We start from the raw sequence: 14,073 nt of genomic DNA, 5'->3' as shown, positions 1-14,073 counted from the left end.
AAAGCCACTCGGTCAGAGCTACTACCTGGAGAAAAATTCAATGGTTCACAGATATAGTTTCACAGATACCAGAACATGTTCAAGGATCTTCATACTTTTTACTCCCTTGGAAAAATTCTGACGCTATAGCAAACTTTACATAGATACATGACTTGCATAAGAAAAATAAAGGTATGAAAGGTATGAAAAAAGTGGAGATCTCAAACCATTTATCTTTGACCACACAAGGTGGTAGCCAGCTTCAGGCACACATCAACTTCACATTTGTGATGTGCTTAATGTCAGTGAGATGAACCAAAAATATAGATCGTGGGTCCCAGAATGCATGTGTTTTCTTCTGTAAAGCAAAAGTGCAAATTTTATTTTCTTCAATATTATTTTAATGTTCTGCACAGACGATGTTCAGGAGAAACTAGCCAATGTGTTATCAAGGACAAGACCTGAAAACTGTTGCATTTGGGAGTTGCACAGTTGTAAGTTTCAAAATGGAGTTACCAAGGTCAAACTTTGACAAATGAAGACCAGGAAGGGAGAGGGCTCAAATACAGTTTTCCGGACAACATTACATGAGAGTTAATATTGCCTGTTGACCTGAGCGCATCTAGAGTCACAGAGGAGACTTTCCAGACTGGGCTAACTGGGGTTGGAAGAGCCCCCCTGAATGCCAGCATCTTCATTTCATAGGCAGGGGTCCAGAAGTGAATAAAAAGCAAAAAATGAGCCGAACACCCAAATACCTCTCTCCCTGCATCCCGACTATGGATGTGGTCTGCCCAGTGATCGCATGGACCGAATACTATGCTTTCCCTGTTGGGATAGTCCATCACCTGACTTGTGAGCCAAAGTAAGCCCTCCTTTCCCAAGTTGCTTTTGTCCGATATTTTGTCACAACAACCAGAAAGCTGACTGATAGACAACACATATCACAAAGACAGTGAATTTATGTTACAAAGGCTTGTCTTGGTTTCAGTGTCTCCTGAACCTACTCCATGGAATAGTCTGCTGTGACTTTTAGATTGTGTCTACTTGGTATTAAAGCCAGTTAACAGTGGGAGCTCACCAGTTCACACCCTAGCCATGAGTATCAATAAAATTCTTTCAAAACATCTCTTTCCCTCGCCTCTCCTTTTCTCTCCCCATTCCCGGGCCCACTATCTTTGGAGGATGCATGCCATGGCCCACAATGGAAGTCAGAGAAACACCTTTGTTGGGTAAGGTAGCTCTCATTGTTTCCGCCACATACTGCACATTCCAGGCTATCTGGTCCTCAAATTTCTTGGAAATCCTGTCTCCACTTTCTATTTCATTATAGCAGTGCTGGAGATGTTGATGTACACCATCTTTATCAAACAACTTTAAATGGCTAGTGCTTTTACTCACTGAACTGTCTTCTTGGTCTATTCCTTTTCTATTTTCTTCAGTAAAACCCCAACCCTCCCTTTCCTTCCTTAGCTATTCCATAGCCAACACTAGTCTCTGCAATGGGTCCTATATTGTGACCTCATGCTTATTCTCAAATAGAAATTTATTTCTGGAAGATTTACCTCTATATTTTTTGCTTGATTTGACAGGATTATCTAGAAAGTAACTGACTTTCCTCAATATAAATTTAGCAATAGGAAGAAAAGGTATATTTATCAAATGTCAGGTATTTTGGTAAAAGTCGGGTATCTATTAAATTATCTCCCATACACCCATGCTGCCCACCCTTTAGAAACAAAGAAAATAGTTCTAAGACTTGCTACTTCACTCAGGGACTTACAATTCATAGAAGAAAGACATGAATTTAGAACTTGAATATCTTTGAAAAGACTAAAGATAATATCCAGGAAAGGAAGATACATACTTAAATAAGATAAACAGCCCCTTTCATAAGTGAATGGCAGAGCTGGAATAAGAACCCATCTATACAGCAAAATAAGAAAGAAACAGGAAGAAGATAATATAGAGATTAGTTGACCAGATATACCCTTGGTTTTACACTAGATATTGCATGGCAAGGCGGCATCAGTGTAACAACTGGCATTATTCAGACAGTAGGACATATTTTTAATTCTCTAGCCAAACAGATCTGGCTGATATGTTCCATTCTAAGGAAATTACAACATAAAAATATTTAAAGGATTTGAGTAGAATTATGAGGGGCCACGATACTATGACAGAGAAAAGGGAAGTCGAGAAAATATTTTTAAATACCTCACTTTGCAGATAGAGAAGAAGCCATGGTACCTGTCTTCATACATTGGAAAGGCTGCCAGGTCTAGAAGACCTGGAGAGATGGCCTAGAAGTATTCATCGTTACATTAGAAAAGAGAAGGTCAGTGGAAGTTCCAGGGAAGAACATTTTGTTTCAAGTTAAAGGACATATTCTAACCATTAAACCTACCCGGTAATATAATCACTCTGTTGAGATATGTAAGAGGGGTGTGTAGGGGAGTGGGTGGCTGTGTGATATGTGCAGGGGGTGTAAAAGAGGTGTGTTGTCAGTTTGTGTGTGTATATGAGATTGTGTGTGTGTGTGATGTATGTTGTGAGTTTGTGTGTGTGCTGTGGGACAAGGCTCTTGTACCCTGTAAAGACTTGTCACTCATATTAGTTTAATAAAGCGCTGATTGACCAGTAGCCAGTCAAGAAGTAGAGGTGTGGCAACCAGAATAAGAAGAGAATGCTGGGAAGAAGAAAGGCAGAGACACAATCACCAGAAGGACACAGAAGAAGCAAGATGAGAATGCTGCACTGAGAGAAGGTACCAAGCCACGTGGCCAAATATAGACAAGAATTATGGGTTAGTTTAAGTTGTAAGAGCTGGTTAATAATAAACCTGAGCCAAGAGGCCAAACAGTTTATAATTAATATAAGCCTCTGTGTGTTTCTTTGGGACTAGACGGGACAGAAATTTTCATTTACATGTGAGTATGTAAGATATGAAATGTTATGAGTTTTGTGTATATGTGAGATGTGTATATGTATGCATATGTACTTGGTCTTTTCAGCAGAGTATCACTCCAGGATATTCTTGAATTGTAGTCCTCTTCCCTCAGCCTCTCAAACTCTAGTATTACAAGTACATACTTCCACATTCTGCTTCATGTGTTGCTTTTGAGAAAAATTAACATATACTCCAATAGGACAACCTTAAAAATCCTTATGGTTCTAGCATGATTTTAAATTTACTTCATGCTTTTTTCTATAAAGCAGATGATAAAAAAAAAATTTTATGTGTAGCAGGTGTTAAATGCCCCGCTCTGTGATTTCTTCATAAATATGATACATATGCATTTCTATTTTATGTAGGCATCTTGGATTAATAGATATTTAAAGAATGGATTCAACATTACAGAAATTTTTCAAATTTTAGTAAGAAAAATATTGACTATTCTTGCTTTACCAATATCTATTTGTAAAATGAAGTACAAAGAAACTATATAAAAGGAATTTTCACATAATTTTCCTGAAAAATCAAGTTTAATTTAAAAAATCCCTCAACTTTCTAATATATTCTTCAATCCCATAATCTTTTTTATATCTTCTGATAAGAACAATAAGATCTATTTTGTCAATATTATCTTAAAGAGAATAAAAATGAGAATAAGTCAGCTCTGTGGTTTATTTAAGTCAAAGACTCCTCTATTGCCGGAGCACCCTTGTCCTTGGTGATACAAATCGGCACATTTCCGCTCTAGATGACAGACACCAACACATTTTTGCAGACAACTCCCAACTAAATCGAATGTCTTTATATTCTCATTTTCACAATACAATTTACTACATAATGTGCCTTATGCTTCCTTTGGCTAGTTCAATATCTTCTGGTTGCTCTGCATGTTATATATGCCAACTTATAAGGTCGGGACTAATTTTCACATACAATAGGCCAATGCAAAATTCACAACAAGTCCTAACAAAGCAGCTCATATCACCAAATCTTGATTATGCTGTACTGAAGAAGTCCTCAGGGGCATTTTAATTTGTTTAGAGACTAGCTTGCTACCCTTGATGGCTATTAGCAATACCCTCAAGTCCCTATGTGTTATTACGCCAACACACAAATTGTGGGATAATTGCTGGCACTGTGCTTTGGTATTTCAACCATGATGTTGATATTTATCTGTCTTGGTAAGGGCTTCCATGGGAACAAATAGCTTGTTTTCAAAGAGATGGAATAAAAGACATCAGGAAAGAGAGGGAACAATAATTGAAAGTACATGCACTAAGTGATAATTTAAGTTAATTGATATTACAGAGAAATCTATTTGACAATGTAATTTTAAGTGAATATTCATAGTTATTGTTAATATTTTGAAGACCCAAAGAATTGGGAACAAATTACAGACTCTGTCAGGGAGGGTCTGTCTAAAAGAAGGATTCATCCTGGTGTTTCTATTACCAAAGGAATAATTCCTGGTTATCAATAATTCCAAAAATAAAGGTCATTCCTTAAACATCATCTAGAAGATATTTAGCATCAGATTTGAATTTTTTTCTGAAAAATAAAAGATAGAAAACAAACAGTACCAAGCCTAACGCCTTGCTCACTTACAATGAACATGGAGGACTGAAACATCACAGGGAAGCAAACACACAAGCCTCTCATTTGCCTCAAAGGGACAAGGAGGGTGCAACTGTTGGGGACCTTAAAACTTGACAGCAATATGTAGGGGTTTCTTGGGGGGTATACCAATTCAAATAAGTGGAAAACCTTTTTGAGACAAATGAAGTCTGAATGTGATCACTAGTGTTGATCTAATTAGCGAAGACACTAGCATTTCAGCCAAGCTAGGGGAATGTCTACTGAAGTACAGAGGGATAACAAACATGGACTCTGGAACTGATTTCAAATGCTCCAGCGACAACTAGAAAGAGCCCAGGAGAGACGGTGGGGGGAATCTTGTTGGTCTTAGAGTCCAGTGATACTTACACGGGGGTCATTGGAGTGTTATTTATGTTGTACATGTGAATTGTTTATAATATGACTGTTAATTGTACATTATGTTTCATTAAAATAGTTGAAGCAAAAATGCTTTTCTAAATAGCTCCTTTGCTAGACTAGAAAGTCAAAATTCTACCTTTTCCTATGTCTTTGAGTTGTGGCTCCTGCTCATGGATGATTTTTAAAGACATAAGATTAATTCTCTGTTCATTTGTCTTGGAAAGGTACTCATCATTACATTTTCCAGAGCAGCAATGACCCAAAACAAGCTCGGAGAGGCTAGTTAAGTGGCCTACTGAGGAAGGCTTGTATCTCTGTATCCGCAGGTGCCATATTAGCTACCACATGCCAGTTCCGGAAGAAACATGGAGAAACAATGGACAAACAAGTACCTGCTGGAATCCAGGCTCTCTCAGCATCTCAAATACCTGTTTCAGGATCCATGCTGGCATCCTGACTCTTCTCACCCCTCCCTCTACCCTAAACTTCTCCAGCTCATTGGTTTTCCTTCCCCCAGTTTCCTATATAACCCTGCAATTTCAGTCATGTGCTCTCTTGGCCACCTCTTCCCCCTCCCCACCTTTTTTTGTTTCCTCTGCCTTCACTCTCTCCTCTTCCTCTCTTGTTCTCCCTCTCTCTCTTCTTGAGGCCAGGTGAGGTCTGCTGGCCATGTTTAGTCTACTACTTTGTCCCTCTGCTCCGGTCTCCTCCAGGTGCCTCTGGCTGTGCTCTCCCTCATATCTGCAATAAACATCTTCCCCTCAACCATACCTTGCAGCCGTCATGCCCTCATTTTATACACAACATTTCTTAACATTTCAAGCAAATAATCAGGAATAAAAGCAGAAACATCATCATGGAACCTATTAGGATGTATGAGTATGCATGTATATTAATTCTTGATTGTTAAGAATAGACACAATTTATGCTTGTTGCCGTGGTTTAGATGATAAATTACATACTCATCTTAGAGTTTAAATAGATATTTGAAACAAATTAGTTATTGTTATAATTCTTTTTTAAATGCCTGTTTTCATTGTGGCTAATCAAAGTGACTACAACTGTGTCATTAGATGTGAAACTAACGTTCAGGTTAGCAAAATGGCTCAGTAGGTACAGGCACTTGTAACCATGCCTAGAGACCCAATTTTGGTCCCCAAGTGCCATCAGTGGAAGGAGAGTACCAACACCCACAAGTTTTCCTCTAACCATTTATTCTGTGGCACGTGCGTGCATGCACACGCACGCACACGCGTGCGCGCACACACACAGAAATAATAAATAACAAATGCAATTTTAAAAATTAAAAAACTGTTTTTATATGAATCATAATGAATTCAATAGATAATCAGTAATTATATATCTTTTTTATTCTCACACAAATCTTAATTTTTCCACTCAACGACTTCTCCTGAGTCTTTGCATCACTCTTGTACACTTAGTGTATGCTTTTCTTAGGGTATGTGTGGTGTGTGAATCTGTATCTAACTACAGATTAAGTTAATTTGCCTAGAAATTTGAAAGTACTTGGACTTCTTTTGCTAGCTTTTTCACATGAGGATCATTGGCAGATATGTTTCTTGAATCATTTGTTCTCCCTAGGGATAAATTTGATACAGTATCTAATTTATAATTAAGACCTGGCAAAAGTATTACTTTTCTCTAAAAATAAAAAAATCAATACACATTGTAGCTATCTTCAAAGAAATAACCTGGAAAAGAAAGGGAACTTGCAATTTTTACTTAAAATTCCATTTATTTTCCAAGATTATCATGGCTATAAAATCAACTTTAATCCCAGCACTTGGGACACCAATAGGTAGATCTCTGCAAGTTCATGGGTACCTTGATCTACATAGAGAGTACCATGCCAGCTAGGGCCACAGTGAGATCCTGTCTCAAATAAAGAAATACAAATAAACAGTTATATTAGAATATATAATACAATATACTACATAAACAATCATTTCAATTATATGAGATAAAACCATCCTCATGTTCTGTAGGCATAACAAGAAAAACTTCAAGGTATCTTACTTTATGACTTGTTTGAAACAGTAGGGGAGAGAGACAGGGAGACAGAGAGTTATAATAATAGTCTTTTCTCAAGTTTTACTGTCAGACTGCATGTATTTTATGTGCCAGAGACACAGAAGATAATGATTTCCAGGGAATTAAATATTCTGCTAATTTATCACAAACAGTATTTAATCTTTGCACCATGAATACAATCTGTACAGTAATTTTTTTAAATCTAGTAAACACACAGACGTTGATACCACAGTGGCTTTGCAGCAACTAAAGTCAGAAAGGACATAAGCTTACGAGATGAATCTACCATGAGAGGCAGATCTCTGTATCCTGCCTCCCTGCCCTTACTCCTCTCAAAAAAGATGCCAAAAAGTGAAAATTTGCTTGCTTCCCTGCAATCAGAAAACAAGACTTTCACAACATTCTGCTGAAATCTCTTGGCCTGACTCTTCAGTCTAAACTTGCAGACAAAGGAGTTGAGAGACTTGTCCTTGTACCACATGACAAAAGAGAATCAGCTAATCTTTCATTATATGTGATACTTAGCTAAGATATTGGAGAAAAGAAAAAACAATATTATGTAAATTCAAAGACAGAATAAAGAGAAATTTAATAATAGAATAAAAGATTTGCACGAGAAAAGCTCAATAAAGTAAAAATAAGCAGACAGAATGAAATGTTTAATGTATGGAACATAATTAGTGGTGGATGAGAACAAGAGCAGGATCTATCAGATGTCACTGAATCTCAGAAGGTATTTAACAGATCAACACACAAGAAAATCACAATCAGTTCTAATTTTGAGGAGTCCATAACATTTCACAATAATAAAATGTAAAAAACAAAAAAGTCTGATATGTGAGTATTAGTACATTTTGAGAAAGCCACATAGTGATGTTATTCAAGTTACTAATTCATTATTCCTGTTTTCCTCCTCCAGCCCTCCAATCAAGACCATCAGCAACAGCATCTTACTGAATACTTCATCAGGGAATTAGGATGATCTGCCAAGCTTCACTAACTCAGGTGTATTTTCAGAACTAAAATACTCTCTGTGCTTTTGTATACGTGATCTTCTGTTCACCGTGCTACCTAGAAACACCTCAACGGGAATGAGAAGAAGTGTAAATAGGAAACTTTTCAAACACTGAGTCATGCTAGTGTATTTGCAAGAAGACCTAGGGAAGAAGGAAACAGCAACAAATAACACCTGGCTGAGCCCTAGTTACTCTGCAGGAGTCTTTCAATAGCCACAGAGGCAGGAATTCTCAGGTCAGCTCTTCCATCACACATGGACTCTGCACTAAGGTTCCTGTAAACTGCCCAATGCAATCGAGTCTCCTCCATCATTTTCTAAGCAGTGTTACTCCCCGTACGGCTATGATCCCTCCTCCCGCAGACCCATCTATCTCTGACCTCTACTTTGCTTTTAAACTCTCATTTTGCTGTAAATATCCTTCATCTACAACCCAATCTCTGATCGTTCTCTATGCAGTCTTTCTCTTACACATGAATCCCACCTTCTCTGCAGTTACCAGACAACCACATGCTGTTCTCTTAACTGCCACATTTATGCCATTACTTCATCTCAGAATCCCTTAGTTTTAAGGTAAATCAATATTGCTAAAGATACCCTGGACTTCAGATTTGGAGCCCAGAGGCCACTGAGCAGAAACTGACCTGAGTACCCCCTCCCTGAGGACTGGTTTTCATGGTATCAGTAGGTGCCAGGAAAGCTTCCTAAGGAGGGGGGAAATCTTCAGTCCTATCCAGCTATGACTCCTATGAGAACCACAACAACAACCAGCTTGGCACTAAACCCTATGGGTACAATAATAGAATTAAATAGTAGAATGAAAACCTTGGTGGAAAGCAACAGACCTCCATCCCACTGTACTTAAGACCTACCCAACATGAGGGAAATCAAGCCTCGTACTGGAAATCTAGCCAATGACCCAGGGCTAATGAAGTCATAGACCTAGGAGGACAATCTGCAACTACCACTTTAGTAAGCCAGTATAATAGCAAACTACATTCTAAATATTTGTCCTTATATCCATAGGTAAGTATAGTCTTCACCCCTTCATCACATACAGAGAACATTACAGAAAACTACAACCAACAAAAATTGAGAGTTGTGGAGCTATAAAACAACTCAGAATCAACAACTCAGAAGAAAGGAAGATTTTTAAGAGACAGATCGGGAGTTTGCTGTTGTGAGATTTTGTCTTCTAGAAATGTCAGAAGCTGCACCAATACAGTCTCACCAACAAGACAGCATACATATGAGCTGAACAAGAACAACAACAAAAGATATGTTAACATGAATGAGGGAAATCCCAGGAGGCCTCAAGCCTACATAAAGGGCTACAGGCAAAAGGAATGCCGAGCACTGGGGAAATAGCCTTCCCAGGGAAGAGCACACCAGTTGGTTATGCAATAACAAATGGTCAGCCCTAAAAACATACATACAAGTAATATTGGGCAGATTGAGCAAGTTGTGTTTATGAATGTAGGGATATAAATATATAACCATTTTTTAAAAATATTTATTTATTATGTATACAATATTCTGTCTGTGTGTATGTCTGCAGGCCAGAAGAGGGCACCAGACCTCATTACAGATGATTGTGAGCCACAATGTGGTTGCCGGGAATTGAACTCAGGACCTTTGGAAGAGCAGGCAATGCTCTTAACCACTGAGCCATCTCTCCAGCCCCTATAACCATTTTTTTTAAAGAGGCCATGAATTTTAAAGAGAGCAAGGAGAAATTTTGGGGACAACTTGGAGGGAGGAAAGATAAGGGAGAAATAATGTAATTATATTATAATACCCTCAGAAATAAAAAATAAACTCAGTTTTAGGAGCACACATAATAAAGTTGTATTCCTCTATATCTTGCTATAGTCTTTCTATTTTCACTAAGAATCTAACACATGTTCTGTTATAATTATTACTAATGCCTGCTCCAATGTTGTTGACTGGTCAATGATTTACTATGCAAATTCTCTGACCTCTGCAACATCTGAGCTTTTCCAATGTATGTTTTCATGAACCTTGTTAGCCCTGAGAATTGTTTCAGTTTCAAATTCATGAACTCCTTCTTTAATTTTTCTTACAGAACACTTATGCTTCCTAAATAATAATTCACTACTATGATTTTCTACACTCCATTTTTTTTCAAGAGCTAACAAACTGGGATGATCAACAAAGCTTCTTTCTCATTGTTGGAGACATAAATGCCTGACAAGAACAGTTCCATGTAGATGTGTCAAAGAAACCTTAATCCCATCACTTAAAATCACAGTAGTTGACTTTTCTCCTTATTCCTCTTGAATATCTTTTGGATGATAGCACAATAGATCCAAAGACCCAAAACAGAACCCCTGAAGCCATCCTAGGCCACATCTACCCTATCTAACGCACTCAGCCCTTACTATGTACATTCTATCACCTTAGTCTACTATCAGAGTACAAAGTACTTCAGGGCTTTCCACTCCCTCCAAGATTACAGGAGCCTCCGACAATTGTGCCTCTGCCTAGTTTGTTTTCTCCACTCTGTTGAAGGTCCTGCACATCTTACAGTTCATTCAAAGAATCAGATTTTCTTCTATCTTTCCATCTATTTGCTTGTGGTACGTCTACCTGGAGAAGCCTCCACTTCCTGTGTCTTTATCAAGGAAAAATTTGCTCTTATTAATCTTGTCTTTTGGGGGCAGAAGGGAGAGAAGGGGAAGGGAGAGAGTATGTTCTAAATAATAGAGTTCTGGTTCGATATATGCAAATAGTACAGGAGAGAGGAACGAAAGCTAGAAAATGGGTTTCCAGACTTTCACTTCTATGCTGTTTTTAATTACACACACACATATACACGTACATATGAGTACAGATATATTAATAATGAAACTAGCTGCTTGGAATTCTAAATTTTATTTGTATTATTTTTCAGTACAGGGTTTCACTAGGTAGACAAGGCTGACCTTGAACTCACAGAGATTCTCCTGCCTCTGTGTCTGCCTTTCAAGGTCTGGGGTTAAAGGCATGCAGCACTATGTTGGGCTGGGACTATAAACATTAAACACTACTCATTGATAAATAATATTAATTAATACTATAAAAGCAAGTTTTTCTGACTTCATTAGCAGGATAAGAAAAACATCATACTAAAAGTAAAAACGGAAAACAGGATAAATTTTAGTAAAAAGTGAAAACGCCGTAACAGAAGAGACTTTTCTACAAGCCCCAACTAATCTTTCAGTTCATTCCCTGTTTTCCACACTGAAGGAAAAAGTCCTCACTTCCGAATATTCCAAGGTCACTACCAACTTCATTTGCTAACAGATGCTGCAGTTCTTCTTGTTTTCCTGTCAGATACACATTTCGGTACTTTCTGATCAATTGAAACACTTGGCAGAAGACCAAACAACCTCTCAGGCCCTGTACCTGCTTTGCCAATCCTCTCAGTCGCTCGTCCCTGAGTACAGGCTGGACACAGCAACACAGACCTTTTGACTTCCAGCTAATGTTCATCTCATTATGATGTTGCTCTGAAGACCTCCCCAAGTATTGTCCTAAGCCCTCTTAAGTCAAATACTTCTTGCACTTCTTACAACGGAAAAGTGCCAGGAAAGAATACCTTAAAGTGATCTACATGGCCACAGCCAATTCCCAGGCCCATTCAGTGTGTGCTCCTGGCAGTTCGGATCACTGATGCAGTCCTGACCGTGCACCCAATGCTCAGCTCGCAACCTCATACATATTTGATGTTGCCAATATCTACAAGACAGGCATTGTTATTGTCACCTTTTATAGACACAGAAAGTGGGGGACAAAGAAGGATGCTCTCTAAAGCAACCGTAGAAGTACAACCCAATCCCCGCAGCCTGAACACAATCCGTGTGCTCTCAATTCCTGCATGCCAGTTCCTAGGCAAAGGTGTTTAGCGTTGTCGAAAGCATCGGGAGGGGGGTATACCATGGTGCTCCTTTGCACTAAAAATATCCCACATCCCTCAATTCTGACACTACCCACTGTGCCACGGATACATTTAGCTAGTTTCTTTTGTTACATTCCTCCACACAAGACGGCACTATGATTATTTTTTACAGAAACCCAGGCCCATCTGTTCCCCTGTTTCTACACACACATGTACACAATAGCACTCTTTTTGTGCATTTCTAAGATTGGATACAAATACAATGGGCAACACAATTTGAGGATGGACACAAGGCAAGAAAATGTCAAGCTATCTTTCATGAACTGATTAGGCAACAGCAAAGCAGACATGGCCTCAGCCATTTTTAGAGAATCATGAATTAAGGAACTTCAGACTCTTTCCAATTCTTTTACACAACTCATTGGAATGCTGTTCCACACAGTTGATTGATTCATGAGTTTCCCCACTGCCTCTCTCCAGCTCCTCATAAACAAAGGGCAGACAGATGAGGCCCCTACTTCCCACATACCCAAGCCTCTATGCCACAAGGCTTAGAATAGGGAGAGTCCCTGGCTCCTTCTGGTTAAGCCTAGAGTTGCACTTCGGGGGTTGCCATCTGGGACTGTCTTTCCTTTGTTTTCAGCCCCACCAGGGCCACAACCCCCTGTAGGAAAAACAGGTTTGGTTCATTTTTGGGTCCTTAGCATCTAGGATATATAGTTATTTAATAAATATTTGGTTAATGGTACATGAACAAGCAGATATTCTGTCTTTCTTTGTTTCCACCAGTTATGTGTAAGTTATGGAGAATACCCTGTAAACTGGACCATATTTTCAGAGAAAATATAAGTATTTGAACTATAGAAATAAAGTAAAATAGTTATAAAAGATAGAACTTTAACCATCACAATTAATTGGCATAGAAAAAGTAATAAAATTTTGAAATTATTTAAGGTAAAAACTACTTGAATTTACATATAATACTACAGTGTAGAATACTCAGTTTTTTCATTGTTTTCAAATTATTTTAATTGCATAAGTAAAGGAAAGGTTGAAAGAGAGTAAATTTTTATTTTGGCCTTTACATATATAATTTTAATTCATCACATACATAATTTCAACTTCAAAATGCTTTAAATGTATAGAGGTAAAATGTTTTTAATATACAGATTTGAATTAAAATGTGAAAATTATTGGTTCTGGTTAAATTATAATTAGCCACCAACTTTAATTACAAAAAAATCTCAAAATAGATAATTATGTGTGTAACAAAATACAATTTGGTTGATTTATAAATCATCAATAAATTGTAGAACTCTTTATATATTAAAAATTTAAAGTTTTGAAGATTTCTCTTTCCTAAATACTGTTAAGAGATCGGGCCTTGTATCTTGCTTAGGCAGCATAGTGGAGCTGACCCTGTTGACAAGGGCACAGCCCTGAGAAGTGAGAGTGAGAGAGCTGGCCCCGCCATCATCTGCCATGTGGTAGCATGGGGAGAGGGCTGGCCCTGAGGTCACATGAATGTGAGAGCTGATCCTGCCCCTCACCTGCTGCTGCACTTGGGAGAGCAGGCTCTGCATTTTACCTGGGCAAACATAGCAGAACTGACTCTCTTAGCAGGAGGCTGGGTGAGCCAGCCCTGAGGGTGTGAGTATAAGAACCCGACCCCACTACTCCTCTGTCATGTGGCAACATGGGTGAGGGAAGGATGCTGACCCCTTACCCCTCATATTTAACCACCTGCAGCAGGTGGCAGGGCTGGCCTCAGAGAAATGAGAGCTGGCCCTGCCCCTCACGAGCTGTGGTACTGAGAGAGTGGGCCCTGCATGTGGCCTGGGCAACACAGCAGAGCTGGCCCTTGTGGTATGGGTGTGGATAAGCCAGCCTCTGAGGGCATTATAGCAGGAGAACCGGCCCTGCCACTTGCTGCCTGATGCACTGGGTGAGCTAGCTTCAGTAATGATGGAGAGCTTGCCCTGGGAGTAAGGATGAGGGAGAGCCAGCCAGTGGGCTGACCAATCCAGCTACTACCCAGGTCCAGAACCAGGGCTATGAGTTGGCCCGCCCCAACATTCACCTCATCTATAATCTGCTAGAGCATGTGAAGGGATTGGTCTTGCAGATCCAAAGCTGCAGGATCTTCACAACACAAGGCAATAATAGGATATCCAA

The sequence above is a fragment of the Alexandromys fortis genome, unplaced genomic scaffold (assembly GCF_014885135.2).
Source record: "Alexandromys fortis isolate MF-2015 unplaced genomic scaffold, M_Fortis_MF-2015_v1.1 scaffold_248, whole genome shotgun sequence".
NCBI lineage: Eukaryota > Metazoa > Chordata > Mammalia > Rodentia > Cricetidae > Alexandromys > Alexandromys fortis.
This window is presented reverse-complemented; position numbering follows the sequence as displayed.